Source organism: Microtus ochrogaster, linkage group LG1, assembly GCF_000317375.1.
Source record: "Microtus ochrogaster isolate Prairie Vole_2 linkage group LG1, MicOch1.0, whole genome shotgun sequence".
NCBI lineage: Eukaryota > Metazoa > Chordata > Mammalia > Rodentia > Cricetidae > Microtus > Microtus ochrogaster.
In genome coordinates this window covers 38,252,079-38,268,168 of record NC_022027.1, presented here as the reverse complement: position 1 = coordinate 38,268,168, position 16,090 = coordinate 38,252,079, and positions in this window count along the sequence as shown.

The following is a 16,090-nucleotide window of genomic DNA, read 5'->3' as shown; positions in this document are numbered from 1 at the left end:
CAGTAAGAAACTAGAGCTATTGGGCCAAGCAGTGATTTAATTAATACAGTTTCTGTGTGATTATTTCGGGGCTAAGCAGACAGAAAATAACTAGCGGCCTCCTTACTACAGCTGCTGTGATCTTCTAGGCAGCTTATCTAAGCATATTTCAGTATTCTCTTTTGGATACTGAGACCTAGTGAATCTGTTCAGTTTCAGAGAATTCTTGAAGCTTTTTAGGTGTTTTCCTCTTGAGTTTGTGAGATTATCTGAAAGATGGAATATAGCACTTCCCTTTCGAATGTTTTAAAAAAGATTTTCCCTCCTGGATGAAATGATTATTTTTATTTTGTTTTTAAACCAGGAAGTTGCTGCACAATAGAAGAGTGGGTCCAGTTCTTGCATATGCTATCTAAATGCTCTACCAGAGTCCACACATTGTTACACAGAGTTTTTGAAGGGGAATAGGTTTTAACTAATCTTAGAATGAGGAGAGGGAAAATTACTACTGGAGGTCAACAGGATACTTTATTATCTTTCCACCAAATCAGAACATACAATTCTAACTTAACACTATTTTCAGTTTTTTAAAATAATTTTTGAGTGTTTGTGTAGTGTGTTTGTAAGTTATGTGCATGTAGGCTTCCTGGAAGCTAGAAAGAGGTGTTGGGAACTTTGGATATGGAGTCACAGGCAGCTCACAACTGTCTAATGTGGAAAAAGGGACTTAAAACCCTTTGCAGTAGCAGAAAGTGCTCTTAAGAAAGAGCCATCTCCCTAGTCCCTATACTGCTTTTCATTAAAAGTATATACTTGCAAACACTTTTATTTTTGTTATTGTAATGTTAACATTTGAAAGTTCTTTGATATCAGGAATTGTTTAATACAGTGTTTCAAAAAGAAAATTTAATGCATAAATTTAATCATACTATAAATCATGCTTTTAGGCTGTCTCTGGAACACATAATATTTTTATAAATTTTTATTAAAATGTTACAGATATTGAGAAAATCTTGATGACCAAAAGTACCTCCTCTGTCTTCTTACCTGTTGAAAACTAATTGCATTTTTTTATATATGTGCAAAAGGTATACGTTGACTTTTGTCTGTGTCTTATGACTCTTTTAAATATGCTGGTTGAGTTATGCAATTATTCATACAACTTTGGGTTTTGATGGCTATATTTTAAGTATATATACTAGATTTTGTAGAATAAGTTGATATTTGAGGAAATGCTAGATGTGTCTTCTCCTGGGGGTGAATACTGATAATATAGTCTGCTAACCAAATAGAGATACTACAAGTCTCAATTGTTCATCATCTCAACATAGACAATCCTCATCAGCATCAGTAATAACCACTATGTCCAGTTGTAGACACTGTGATCGAATAGGGTTTGAAAATAGACTCAGTTATAGTTTTTTTTCCCTAAGAAAACTCTGAAGTAATGTTTCTGAGAATCTGGAGAAAAGAACTTTCTGGTACTTACATATCTCCATAAGTAAGGATCAACCTCACCTACAGAACTGATCCTCCCTTTAGCAATACATATGAAATAGGCTGTTGGAATAGATTTCCTTCTTTACAGAATGTCTGAGACCTGCCATTGAATAAAATAACAAACATTTTCTTCTACAGAAGATTTGGTCGTGTATAGGATAAAATAGAAGCTGCCTTTTGTGGGTTTTTCTTTTTCTTCTTTTCTTCAAGGCATTTTTTTTTCAAAAGATCTGACTTCTGCCTTTACTTTTAGAAGTTGTTTGTGAAAGTTTAATAAGCTGTTTGTGGATTCTTTTAGGAATTCAAAGTTTGTTGTGTTCTGCTGTTGAAATATAGAACTGATTCTCACTTGGTGTCACAAGTGCTACCTCTATTAATAAGCTGACAACTGTTTCAAAAGACAGTCTTTTAGAGAGCGCTTTCAATTGGATAACCAGACCAGAATGTAAATATAAATACCATGAAAAGTAGAGCAGTAGTAAATTTAGTAGGAATGGGAACATAGGCAACGGGTTTGTTGCTCTCAAGCAGTTTTTGCTAAATTCCCATATTTGCTTCCAAACATTTACTTCTTGGAAAAGTTTTGAAATTCAAGAGAAAACAAACAAAGCAACAAAACACAAACCAATATGTACCTACTTCCTATATGTTCTGTTCTAAAACTCATGTTTTCACTCCACAGTTGTTATTTCTGTTATTTATATCTTACACGGGTATGATATTTTTGACAACAATGATACATTATGACTGAATAAAGTCAGTTTTTTAGAGTTAATGCTTGCTCTTCATAGCTAGATAACTTGTAGTAAAAGCACAGTGCCCTGTATCTTCAGATATAATGGAGAAGGAAAATCATCCCATGTGTCATCCGGTTTTCTGTATTCTCCTCTCCATAAACCTGGCAACTACTGTTCTTTGCTTCTAATTTTCCCATATGGTAGTGGTAATTAGGCATAACCATGCTCGATGAAGGCTTTAAACTGATCTTTCACTGAGCAATTCAAACACAACATGCTTTCCTGGGATTGGTTGACCAGTTACTTTTATTTTAGGATACAGTTACATGTATCACAATTTATCATTCATATATCAAAAAAGACCTTGATATTACCTACATATTGGCAATAATGAATGAAACTCATGTAAAATTTGTGAACACGTTTTCTTTAGATGTCTTTAAATTATTTGAAAATACATATGATTGCAATTCCCAGATAACATTGTAAACTTAGTTTCACTTAAAAAACTTATTTAATATTTTTTTTTTATTTATTGTACATACCAACCAGTTTTCCCTCTCTTTCCTTCTGTCCCTTCCCTTCCCCATCTACCCACTCCCCATCCACTACTACTTCATCTCCATTCGAAAGGGGCAATCCTCCCATGCACTTGCATAAAGTATGATAGAGTTGTGGCTGGACCAAGATGCTCCCCTTACCTCTAGGCAGGGCCAGGTAATCCTGCATGGGAAACAAGTTATCAAAAAATAGCTGAGGGCCAGGCAGAGGTCCTGCTCTCACTCTTAGAAGCCTTACTAACAGACCAAACTAAGGGACTGTCACATACATGCAGAGGGCCTAGCTCCGCCCATGCAGACTCCCTGACTGTTGGTCCAGAGACCATGAACTCCTGCAAGCTCAGGCCAACTGCCACTGTGGGTTTCGCTATGATGACTCCGGCCCCCTGCTGGTACAATCCCTACTTCCTTTCTTCAGCAAGACTCTGGCAGCTTAGAGCAGTGCTTGTCTGTGGATCACTGCCTCTGCTTCTATTTGTGCATATCTTACCTATATTTGGTATTCACAGTACTTTGAATTTGTGTATTCTGGTAGGTAAATAGTAAAATCGCACCATAAGTGACTGTTTTTCTAATGATGCATGGATGTTGGCATTTTCACAGTTCATCTGCTTAATTTCCTTCTATAGATCTCTTCTCATGAACTGAAGTTTGACAGTCCCTGACCTCTGTTTAATCAGCTTGTTTTGTTAAGAATTCTTGCTTATTTGAGGTATAACTAAGTTATTGAACATGTGTTTTGGAAATATTTTTTCCCAATCTGTGAATTATAATTTTTGTAAATAATACTCTTCTCATAGTTAAAGCTTTTAATTTTAATGAAATCTTGTTGCTCAAATTGGTAATTATTGATCGTGTTTTTGATATTCTATCTAAAAACTGTATCTGGCTGAGTCATTCAGAGGTTTCTCCTATGCTGCCTTTTAGATGTTTCTCATGTATTTCTAGGAAACAAACTTATGTGTCTGAAACAGGTTTGTTTCATCCCATCTTGCATGTTTTTTTCTCTTCTTGACATATAAGCTATCATTTTCAGTTTGTGATGCTTAGCAGAAGACATAAGAGAAGGGCTCTTGTTACTAATCTTAGCAGTCAAATATCTAGTCTCTTACTACTAAGTATGAGGTTAACTGTTAAATATTGTGTTTATTGTTAATGGTCTATTTTGTAGTTTATGCATATATTCTTAATCAAGTTGAGAATGCTTTCCTCTACAGTTTTAGAAAATGGTAGAGGGTGGGGTTAGTTTTATTTTTTCGTTTGCTCCTAGTCTGATTTTACAATGTTCATTGAACCTCATTTAAATAGGTTTTACCTGTGTAATTGTAATATTTTAAGATGTATTTTTAATTAGATAAAGAAAAGCAGATGGTGACCAAGTGTTCAAATCGTGAGTCTATTTGAGAAACATTCTACATAAAAACTGTCATAGTCATAATATCAAAGACGAAGTCTTGAAACATCAAAATTCCTAGGTTGAAAAATTTAATCTTAACATATTCAAATATCAAATACTGAAGTCCAAAACCCTTAAAACTATAATTCTCACTGTAAAACAATGAGTATGAAAGATGACTGTAGATGAGTGTATTCTGGAGGTAGAGTATGTGTATTTTCATTTGTGTATAAATAAGTTCTATCATGTTAAACAAAGAAAATACCTAGAAACCACTGCAAATTATTGTTTATTGTGTCTGTGATGATGTTTCTGAAAGTTGTCAGCTAAGAACTGAGCCATATGGCAGGCATGTCTGTGTCTATAACTTGCAGATAGATTGTCATGAAACCTTGCAATAACCATAGTTGAGTAAGAACCATAATAAATTCATTTCTATAATAAAGTCCTCTTCAAATACATATACATATCTTATAGGCTCAATGTCTAATATTCAGAACATAATTGTACATAGTTGATTTTGATTGCTATCAATCATTGTCTATTGATTTGTTTCTGGAATTTAGAATTAAATATGAATATTTTTCTCCAATATCTTATCCATCTCTTTGGTGTTTTTAAATGACCCATAAGTAAATATGGTTTCATGTGGTAGACTCATATTTCTAGAGTTTCACTGATTCTTGGATCTTAGTCTCAGTTATTCTTCACTTGCTTCTTGGCTTTCAAAGCCACAAAGGGATATATTTCTTTATTTTTTCAATTTTGAAAGTCAGCTTCCTTGGAAACATTGATTTTCAGGAGCTGATCTCACCTACATATCTTTGAGCAATTTCATTTTAGACATTTATCTCTTTCTCAATCCATTAAATATTGTTTATTAACAGTGTTCTTGTCATACTGAAAAGACAACTATGATTCAGAGATATATGAGTTAATGGCAGGACTTATATTTTAATTCATAATTACTGGTAAGCTACAAAGTAAGCTCAGAATTTGTGAAATAATCATTTTAATCAGAATTCTATTGTAACTATTAAGCTAGAAATTTTAGTCTTATTGACTCACTATGTTGAAATATAATTATATTTTGAACATATCTCATGAACATAACTTGTAGCGCACATTATTAGTCAAGAAAAGAATTATGCCAGCACCAGGAATTTGCTACCTCTGTATAGCTTGTTGGTTAAGGAAGCCACAGAAGCCTCCAAAATACTTTGCTTGCCTAGCACAACTATTGCTAAAGACACCACACATTATGGCTGCAAAATAAAATCTAGAAATGAGCTGAAAGCTTTTCCTCATTGATCATACTTAATTGTGTAAGAAGTTGTTATACTTGGGTAGATGAGGCATTAATTGTCATATCCAGTAAAAAAACTCTGTATGCCATCTTGCCAGGTAAGAAGATATGTCCACTGGTACAATAGTGACACAACTGTCTATCAATGGGGAAAATCGAATGACTAGATTTGAGGTCTACTCCATAAGGGAATATGTGCCTGGTACTATAAATTTTATTAAAAATCCATGGTTTAGCTTCTCAGTCAGCCCTCATTATCAGCCACATTCAGAGAGTCTGAGTACATGCTCGTTCAGTCCTGGTCCAGCTGGCCTTGGTGAGCTCCTATTAAATCATCCCTCGCGGTCCTGACTTCCTTGCTCATGTTCTCCCTCTTCTGCTCTTCATCTGGACCTTGGGAGATCTAGACCTGGATGGAGTGGAGAGGGCCTTGGACTTCCCACAGGGTAGGGCACCCTGACTTCTCTTAGGACTGGAGAGGGAGGGGGAGCGGGGAGGGAAATGGGAGGAGGGGAGGAGGTGGAAATTTTTAATAAATAAATAAATAAATAAATAAATAAATAAAATCCATGGTTTGGTGGATCATAGACACTGGTGGGAGATGACTTGTGTTATGATTTAGCTGAATAGGCATATATAAAACTGTCTTCTAAATGTTTCTGTTTATAGAGATAGGCAAATATTACTTTCATCTTTAATCAGAGAAACTTTTATTTGCAGTGAATGGTGGTCAAACCTCAGTCTCAGGACTGCAAAAGATGCTTAGAATACATGTTAGTGCTCAGAGCTAGAAAGGCATTTATGCCATCCCCTGTATGGTTTAGGGAATGTCATAGCGAAAGTAGAATGGGTATAGGAGTGTCAAGACAGGATGAAGAGATGCGAAATGCTATAACAGAGCATGACATGGTCATTACAAACATTCTCCTGCTGCAACTGTGTTTGCCATCACTGTGCCTCAAAACAGCCAATTCTGGATTGAAGAGCTCATGCGTCCCTGTGGCTATTGATGCATTCTGTGGGAGATGCTCTTTTAGAATAAGTGCCTGTGTCTGTGCTTCTGGCAACAATAACTACTCATCTTTTCATTACTTTTCTAATAAAGCTAATTTAGTTGTTAACATGAGAATTAGTACTATGGAAGCCAGTATAACATCATCACTAGTGAATACTATGGCCCAAACAACTGTGCTGTAACTATTCTTATATTTTAATCATATCTTAATAAATATGACAGATTAATTCTGGATTGACATGTATTATCTTAGGCTCATACTGTCCATATTTTCTTGTCTGATATCTTATTTATGAACATGGGATGAGACACAGGGCTTAATAGTAACTAACGATGTAGAAAATGTGGTAGGGTAAATGAGTTGAGAGGAATATTCAGATATTTAATTGTATATAACATTAGCTATCTATACTAGTCTTAAATCTGCAATCCCTTCCTTGGCTTCTGCTATTAGTGTACCCAACTGCCTACTATGCATCAAAAATAGGATGAGGAGGACTATAAAGAAGCAGAAGGGAAGCAGGAACAGAAAGAACTCAAAGGGAGGGAGGGAGAGGTTTGAATGAATGACAGGGAGGAGAAGAGGCAAGGAAACAGGTTTAGGTGAGGATGGAGGGAAAGAAAGGAGCAGGAGGAGGAAGATTACTAGTCGCCTACTTTCTATATATATCTATTTTCCATCACTCACGGTTTACCCGCTTTTCTAACACAGTCAATATAATGCAGATCAAATGTGTTGTTTTGATCATGTTAGTATTTGTAAATATTTGGGACATAGTAGGATCCTGTTTAAATGTAAGTTAAAAGAAATCATTTTATTGAATTGAGTATGTCAGATGAACATTTGCTTACATTTAGTGCAGAGAGCTAAATATTCACACAAAGGAAGGAATTTTATCCAAAAGAATTTGGACATTTGCTCTTCTTTGTATTACCATAGTAACAATGCACTTTACAGTGTGTCATTATACTATTCACCAGTTTTCCTCTTGGCTGTTTTTAAAAATAGAAAGAAAACACATTGTTCAACTGGAAAGAAAAAAAATACATAATGACAGTAATAAATATAATTTGAAGGGAAATATGAAATCACTTTACTGAATGCTGCTATAATCATAAATGATAATATATAATACAGAATAGTAAAATGCTGCTATTAAATTGTATAGAAAATTCACTAAATTTTCAGTGATGACCACTCATTCTGGTGATTTTGAGGTTTGTGACCTTCTGCAGGAAACCATGGTAACTGAGGTGCTGGACTTCATTTAAGATGGTATCGCAAACCTTGGATTGAAGTTGTGCCTTACTCACCTTGACAGACTACCACACCCCCTTTTTTTTCAAAGATTATAGTTATTGAAAATATTCATTGAATCTAATGAACATTTGCTATGTATTTAACTTGAAGAATTATGAATTTTCATGTTCTTATAAAATGACACAGGTAATTGAATGATTTTTGTATTTACTATATGAAAAAATAAACACAAAGATAGTTAAAGTATAGAATTAATGTTGAGTGGGATCCTACTCACACATGACCATACAGATAAATGTGCTTAAATAAGTACTTTTGTAAGTTATATTTTACATGTACACACCTTTATAAAAATATAGAAAATACAAATTAATCATTTGGTACTAAGGCATGAAGCATTATCTACAAGAATAACTAGCCTTCTTGCCATATAGCAAACATTCCTATATTTTGATACCCTCAACCAAGAATAAGAGTACTTCATTTACTACATGCCTATTTAAGTTACAATGGAGAAATCTGTCACTAATTTTATTTCAGATGTATTACTAAGCAAGGGCAAGAGAAATCAACATTTGAGAGGAGGAGCGGGAATGATCATACCAGGCATAGTGCACTGAGCTCAGGCAGTGGGGCAATCAAGGCAACCAGTATCGCTAAATCTTTAAGTAGCAAAACAACCTTTTGTTCCTCATGATTTGAGATTAAAGAACAAAATAATTGCAGTATTTTAAAGTAAATTACAATTTCCATACCCCTGGGATTTCAGTTCAATTTAAATTTTAATGCACTTTTTGTGGATCCCCTAATAGTGGGAGTGGGGGTACCTGAGACTCTTTCGCCTGTTCTTGAGACCATGGGTTGCCTCATCCAGCCTTGATATGAGGGTTTGTGTTTCCTCTGACTGCATCTTGCTGTTATCATTCTGTGTTCTGTTGATCTCACTTGGAAGGGAAACAGGAGCAGTAGGTCGGAGACAGTAAGCAAGAGGGGAACTGAGAGGAGTAGAGGGAGGAAAACCTGTAGTAGGGATGTAGTAGATGAAAGAAGAAAGAATAAAAAGAGAAAGGAATATATTGTAATGCACATGGACAGGGTATGGCCTTCTTTGTGTCATTTGAAAGCCCCCAAACGAGCAAAACCTGCTTATAACACAAGGGGGACATGGAATTTTCTTATTTTTGTCATTGGAGTCTGCCCCAGTCCTGGTTTCATGACTTTGTAAAGTCTAACATATATAGTGTCTTAGTTTTCGTAGGCAATAAAGTCTTTAGGACTTTCTTGTATTAATCTATTTTTTTTTTATTTAATTGTGATTTGGGAATTTTTGTTTTTATTTTTATTTTTCATTTTCTTTTATTTATTTATTTTTTATTTTTTTTATTTTTTCGAGACAGGGTTTCTCTGTAGTTTTTGGTGCCTGTCCTGGAACTAGTTCTTGTAGACCAGGCTGGCCTCGAACTCACAGAGATCCGCCTGCCTCTGCCTCACGAGTGCTGGGATTAAAGGCGTGTGCCACCACCGCCCGGCTATTTTTCATTTTCTAAGAGGTGATACAGGGTCCCACTGTGTAGCCTTATAGCCTTGGAACTTGTTATGCAGGTTAAACTGGCCTCAAACTCACCAAAATTTGCATGATTCTATCACTTTAGTGCTGGGACAAAAAGGTGTATGCCTCCGGACTCAGCAGGGTTTACACACTTAAAAGACACTTATTTTGAGAATGTGAGTCATGTCAGACCTGAGGTAGGAACTCAGCGTGTTGACTCCAATCAACACATACTGGTCATCCCAATGGTAGGTGCACAGGGAATCCCTTACACAACCACTGCTTTTAGAGAGTAGACACCATGGCATCACCATTGGTCCCAGAGCTGGGAAAGGCCTAAAGGTGAAAAGTGCACACAGAAAATGTCAATTAGAAGCAAAGATTCCTACTCCTCCACAAAGTGTCTAGCATCTGTGAATGGTCATGCTTCAGCAGGTACCTGTTGTTTCCTTAGAACCTAAAACAAAGATTCTTTGATGACTGCTTCTGCTCTTAACAGATGTTTATTCCCTCTGACTTGCATTTTATAATTTAGTTGCAAAATCTATCATTCTTTCAACTGTTACAATATGTCAGGTAGTGTCCAGGGAAAGAATGGAACGTCTCATTGCTCGTAACAGTAAAATTAGTGGATAATGTTATGCACTCCTCAGATACAATTATTTTCATTTGTGACTACTTAGTTCTTATGTTCTACACTTTTACAATGGTTTTATTGAATATTGTTCAATATTCAATATAACAATATATAAAATATATAAATTGCATACATAACAATATATAAAAATATTGTTCATACAGTCTTCCTAGCTTTATTCAATGCATTTGTCTATTCTGCTGATTGAATTTTGATAGCATTTATGTAAATTACCTAACATATTGGTCATTTCTTAGAAAATGACTAACCATCTGGTTATTTCTTTTTACATCAATTTGGTACTCTTTAGAATTTTCTTTTTTCACTTAGAAAAATATTCAGATCCTTGAAAGAGTGAAAATAATATGCAAAGATGTAATAAATATGTCAAGAGAAATAAGGAAACCATGACATTGACAATTAAGCTTTGTTATCACTGCCTGGGACAGCTTTAAGTTCTTGTGTGGCCATCAAAGTACAAGGCTGGTGAGGTGGATATATAGACAATTACAGAAAACAAGCACAGGTGATGTTGCCATTCCTACTACTTTTTCTGAGCAGCGTGTTAGCTCAATGATAATTTACAGGGAACAAATTCCTAGTTCATTGGGAAGAAAAATGATCTACGGAGCTGGACTAGATCTTGTAAATACAGAGAAATTGGGGATAGTAACTTGAATAATGATCCGGAAGATGGACAGAGAGATTGATAGACTTCTGTAGACCCATGGGGCTCGTAGAGGACTTCTTCGCTCTCTGTCTAGAGTCACAGTGACTGGCATGGTTCTTTTGTTCAGAAGTTGGTGTCTTAGAATATGTGATGAATTATCATGGATATTCCTTCCTTTCTTCACTGTGAGTTTTATATAAAAAAACATAAAACATTCAAGGTTAGATAGTTACAATTAACATCTATATTATATTTAATAACTATTCTTATATTTTTATCTAAACTTCTCAGCATAGTGAGGTTTATTTACTGTTAGTAAACTACCTAAAAAGTTGGTATAGCATCTCCTAGGTAGTACTCACCCGTCTCTTCATAGTTCTTGCTTTAAAGTCAAATAGTCCTTTTCTCTTAACTAGCAGCCTCAGGGCTTCCCTCATGTTCATGGTAGCTAGGTGACATCCATGTACTGCTTTGCTGCTCTGTGACGTAACAGTCACGTGACTCTTGTCCAGTTTTCCTCCCTCCTTGCTCTGTGCCTTGTGAAAGGCCTCAGTGTTCTGAGGATTAGCTGAAACTGTGTACAGATCAGCCCATACTCTGGAAGTTTCGGTGAATACTGATTCCTTCCTTGTACAACAGGGCAGCACTAGTCCAAACCTCTGCAGGGCTGTGTCCTCACATTACACATTTATTTTACTGTAACAATGAGTAGAGAGGAAAACAAAACATAGAAACTTAAAATTTTATGCATTAAGAACGAATTAATTAATACTAGTCCAAATCCCTTTAGTTCAAAAGGTCAGAGACAATCTTTAGGCTATAACGTAGGTAAATTAGGTACCTACAATTTTTAGATTAGAAGACTAGGAAAGGGGGAAATAAAAAAAATAAAAACAAGTTTCTGAGCAAGCACCTAGTTCCCACTTTTTAATACATTCCCCATCAAAGTTATACAAGATTTTTGTGTATTAAGTGCTATGCTAGTCTCATGAAACCCCAGTAAATAACGTAAGTGGTGGGATTTAGGATAAACACTAGACAATGACTTCAAAATTGTGTGCATCGTCTCCTCTCAAGGGCCTCTTTCTACGGATCAGTGATGGTCATGTTCTCCATTCAGAGGGCTTTAGGGTGCCGGTCAACTGACATAAAGCAAAGCCCAAACAGTATGAAACTTCGAGTATAAAATGTGTTCATTACTATTTTTCTTTAATATTTTTTTCTGATGTATTTCAAAGAACTTTTATCTTTAAATGTCACAGTTTCTAAAAGAGTCACGTCCTTCAGTCAGACTTTCTGTCAAAAAGCAATCCCAGCCTTCAGCTGACCTACAGTACAATAATTGGCAAGATGCAGCTAATTTAGGGTCCTCTTCTCCTGTTATATTATGCTGGGAAGAACACTAAATGAACAACTTTCAGAGATTCTATCAAGGATTCATTAACAAAAGTGACTACCACTGCAGGTGCCCAATAGTGCTCTTAATAGTACCTTTTAGGCTAATTCATGTGTATCATTCAAGGAACTGAGAGAGCTATTTAAAAATCTCTTTATCACAGAATTTATATTTTTTGAGAGTCTGCTTCTTTCATTGTTGCTCAAGGAAGAAAAAGGTCCTTATTTCATGTATGATACATATAAATTCTATAAAAAAAAGAAAATTCCATCTTTTCAGAAGATCTATTCTTGGGATCCACTGTCTTCAAAATTCTCTAGTTCTTCAAAATAGTAGTCAAAGAGTTTTGGATATGGCCTTCTCCTCAGACAAGAAAATACAATTGTAATAACAGCTGACTTTCAATACAGATGACATCATTTTAACATCATAATAGAGCTGAAAATTCTTAGTTCTGTCAATATTATGAAAAGGTGTTAGCCATTTTAAAGGTATGACAGATGCAAATGGATAAAACAAAAAATAGTAACACATTAAAACTGATATCAGGCTGTCTTGAACAGCAGAACTTCTAGGCAAACTCTCTTGGTGATGATGCTCTGCAAAAGTGTACCCGGTAATGGGTAGGAAGCTCATTTGGGTTAGAAATCACCTACTGGTGAAGCTAGGTGCTTTTAGAGTTGCCAACTTCTCTTTCAGTCCTGAAGAATGAAGCTAGAGCCTCGCTCATACTAGATAAGTGGTCTGCTATTGAGCCATAGCCCCAGCCTATCATTTATACATCTTATATATAGCAGCCCAAGGCTTGCCTCAGCAATCCTGCTGTCAGGTGCCGCTTGAGCATCCTCAGCTCCTTTCTATCAGTCAGGTTCAAGACATATAATTGACCTTCCCATAAACCTTCACTAGATAATGGAATCTTAGCATTGTAGTTAGGATTACCGATAAATAGAAATGAAAAATGCTAAAAACCCAGGACTGCTGTCCTTCTCTGTGTGATCTGTAGACTGCACACAGTGGATCTATTTCTACTTGTATGAGTGTTAAAGCCCCATTGTATCGGGAGAAATGAGATTTAGGTCTACGTTGTGCTAAATAGCATGGAGCCTTGCTCTTTGTACACGTTCAGTTCATATGAACTAAATAAAACTATCAACATATGGAACAAACTATATTTAGTAAATATATATATATATGTGTGTGTGTGTGTGTGTGTGTGTGTGTGTATGTTGTATGCCAATGAAACTGAAAGTACTTTTAATATTTCATTTAAGATACTTAAGCTTATAAGAAATAATGAACTATAAAATAATTCGGGGAAGCTCCTTATTTTCAACTTCATCATTTATTCATATGTTTGAACAGTTCTATTTATATCAAAGTTATATATTTATGTAAGAGCAAGAACATTCTATTGGATCTGCAATATATTTTTAGAGGCAAAATGTAAGGATCAGCATTCCTTCCTTACAATAAAGAACAGAAATTGAAATTATTTTGAACAAGTCAGCATACTGATCCTAAGGCATATTATATTTATTTTTTGCAAAAAAGTTTGCCTAATTCTTATGTTTATTAAATTTATCAAGGTATTTTTTGTATAAACACCTACGTATATTCAAGGTAGCATTGTGTATGTCAGGGAGGTGATTTGGGGATTTTTGCCAGAAAAGGCTCTTCACTAGGTAGATGTGCCAAGTCACTATTGTAATGAGCAATATTTTATGCATTTATGTACTGTTTATTATCTTTGGTCTCCTTTTGGCTCTTTGTGCTCTAAAGCTCAGGCAGCATCCCTCCTGAGGTCGGACACAGTGACTATACACTCAGTCGAGAAGATGTCAGCAGTGGACGGCTGAAAGCTGCTGCTGCGTTTCATCTGGCTTCTTAGAGATAAGACTGGAAGGTCAACAGGAGTGTTTGCCCTCTTCTGCTTTGTGTCAACCACTTTAAATTATGATAATAGGTCAAAACACAGGGCTCTTTCTCATTTATTTCTTGATTATCGCATGTGAGCGGATATGCATGTACATATACAACGTCTCAGGAAGAAGACAAAGAGAAGAGTGATGTGGGATGAGTTTAGAGACAAGAAATGTGAGAGGAAACGTGATTTAATTTGACATCCATCGCAGAATAAAGGATGCTTTTTTTGGCCATGTCAGAGGCAGTCTGTCAGTTTGACTAGGAACACACAAAAAAAGAATTCATGAAACTAATTTGTTTAGAACCTTAAATGAATCTGAAATGTAAGCTTAATTTTTATTTGCATAGAAATCTCATTACTCATACAATTAATGGCCATTTTTGCCCTAAAAAATTCTGCATGTCCTTTTAAGGCCACTTTAGTTTGTTTGTCTGTAAAGATTTTGCTAATTGGACACAGTTTGTCTCACCTAATACATTTTCACACCGTTTTCATGCTACTGCTAACGTTATTAATTTTATAATTTTGTTTTTTATGCCTTTGCTCCCTTCTATCCCAGGTTCTCAAAAATAGACTCTCGATTAAAATATGGATCAGTGAAGCATAAAAAGTGATGAAAAGAGTCACACAAATAGTACAACCCGAAATAACATCACAAACAAGGAAGGGTTGGTCTCCAATGGTGAATTCAGAATGCAAATCGGTAATGATAGCACATGAATTTACATGTGTCATTTTTTGTATATGAATCAGGAAAAAGTGGAAATAGAGAGTACACTTAAGAATAACTACATTTGAATCATTAGACTAAAGATTCATCTACTGCAATTCCTTAGTTCATTTCGGTTCTAAAGTCTTGCCAGAGAGTACCACAAATGCCTCTAAAATGACTGTTGAAACCATGAATCACTGTGTTCTGAGCTACTTTTGAGAAGTTTCTAGTTCTTTCTTTGAGTTTCCCATCCACAGATAAGAACATGGCTTAGCCAGCTAATTTACTTCAGAATCATATACAAAATGCCCAAGGTCATACAAAGAAGAGAAATACAAAAGAAGAAATGATAAGAGGGATGAAGGGAAGAAAAAGGAAAGAGAGAGAAGGGCAAGAGAGGATGAGCTCAGAGGTAACCTCATGTTCTCTGAGCCATAAATAGGAAACAATTTCACTTTAGGAATTAGAAGGCTATGAGGAGCCTTACCAACTTCTTAGGTGTTAGCATTTTTCATATCGAGCTCTGTCAATATATGGACTACAGCCCTGTATGATGAACATTAATTACATAAAAGTGCCCTACACCCTAGAGATTCTGCCTTGTTATTACCTACCCCTAAATGGTTTATTCACTATTTGTAACTCATCCATCATCTTAATGTGTGACCCTGGTGCTTCTTCATTTTTCTTGTGGTAGAGAGGCAGAGGCTGTGGTGGTAGTGGCTGATTTTGTTACTAAAAGTAGATAAAAGGTCAAAAGTAGAAGCATTTACAGTACTAAAAACATCTAAAGAACATAAAGACAGCTGTAATATTAATAAACACTGTAATCGAAGCCAAACAGATGAAACTGTGGTCAGAATTATCAAGTGATATTTTTGGATGGGAATAAAGGTACGTATTAGAGGAAGGAGATACTTCAACATAACCACCATGTGGGAGGTGTCTGCAGATAATTTGCCTTATCTGCAGTGAGATCCATGATGCACAAGCTATAAATAAACTCTTGGCTAAGGTGCAGTGCGGGTGTGAGGGAATTGTACTTGGTGACTTTAATCTTTTTTTTTTTTATCAGGAAAATAGATGCTTGGATACAGAATGGGGATTTATTTTGTTTGGTTCCCATTTATTTTGTGCTGTTGCTTTGAAAGGGAGATTAGGAAGGAGTAGGTACTTTAGTCCAACTCAGTATTAATCTACACTGTTCTTCACTCGTGGTGACAATTTTGTATCCACCTCGCTGTGATTCGTGACTTTATGTGTCATGAGATAATAAATGAAGCTTCAGTTTCATTATACACCAAGTATCTACTTCAAGAAAAAAAATGGGCTTTAAGTAAGCTAAAAAATAAGCAAATGTGTGTGTTTTGTCCTGTATCAGGTACCTACATGCCTGTTTGAAATTCCTGTTGATAATAAAATAATATGCTCTATATTCATACAAA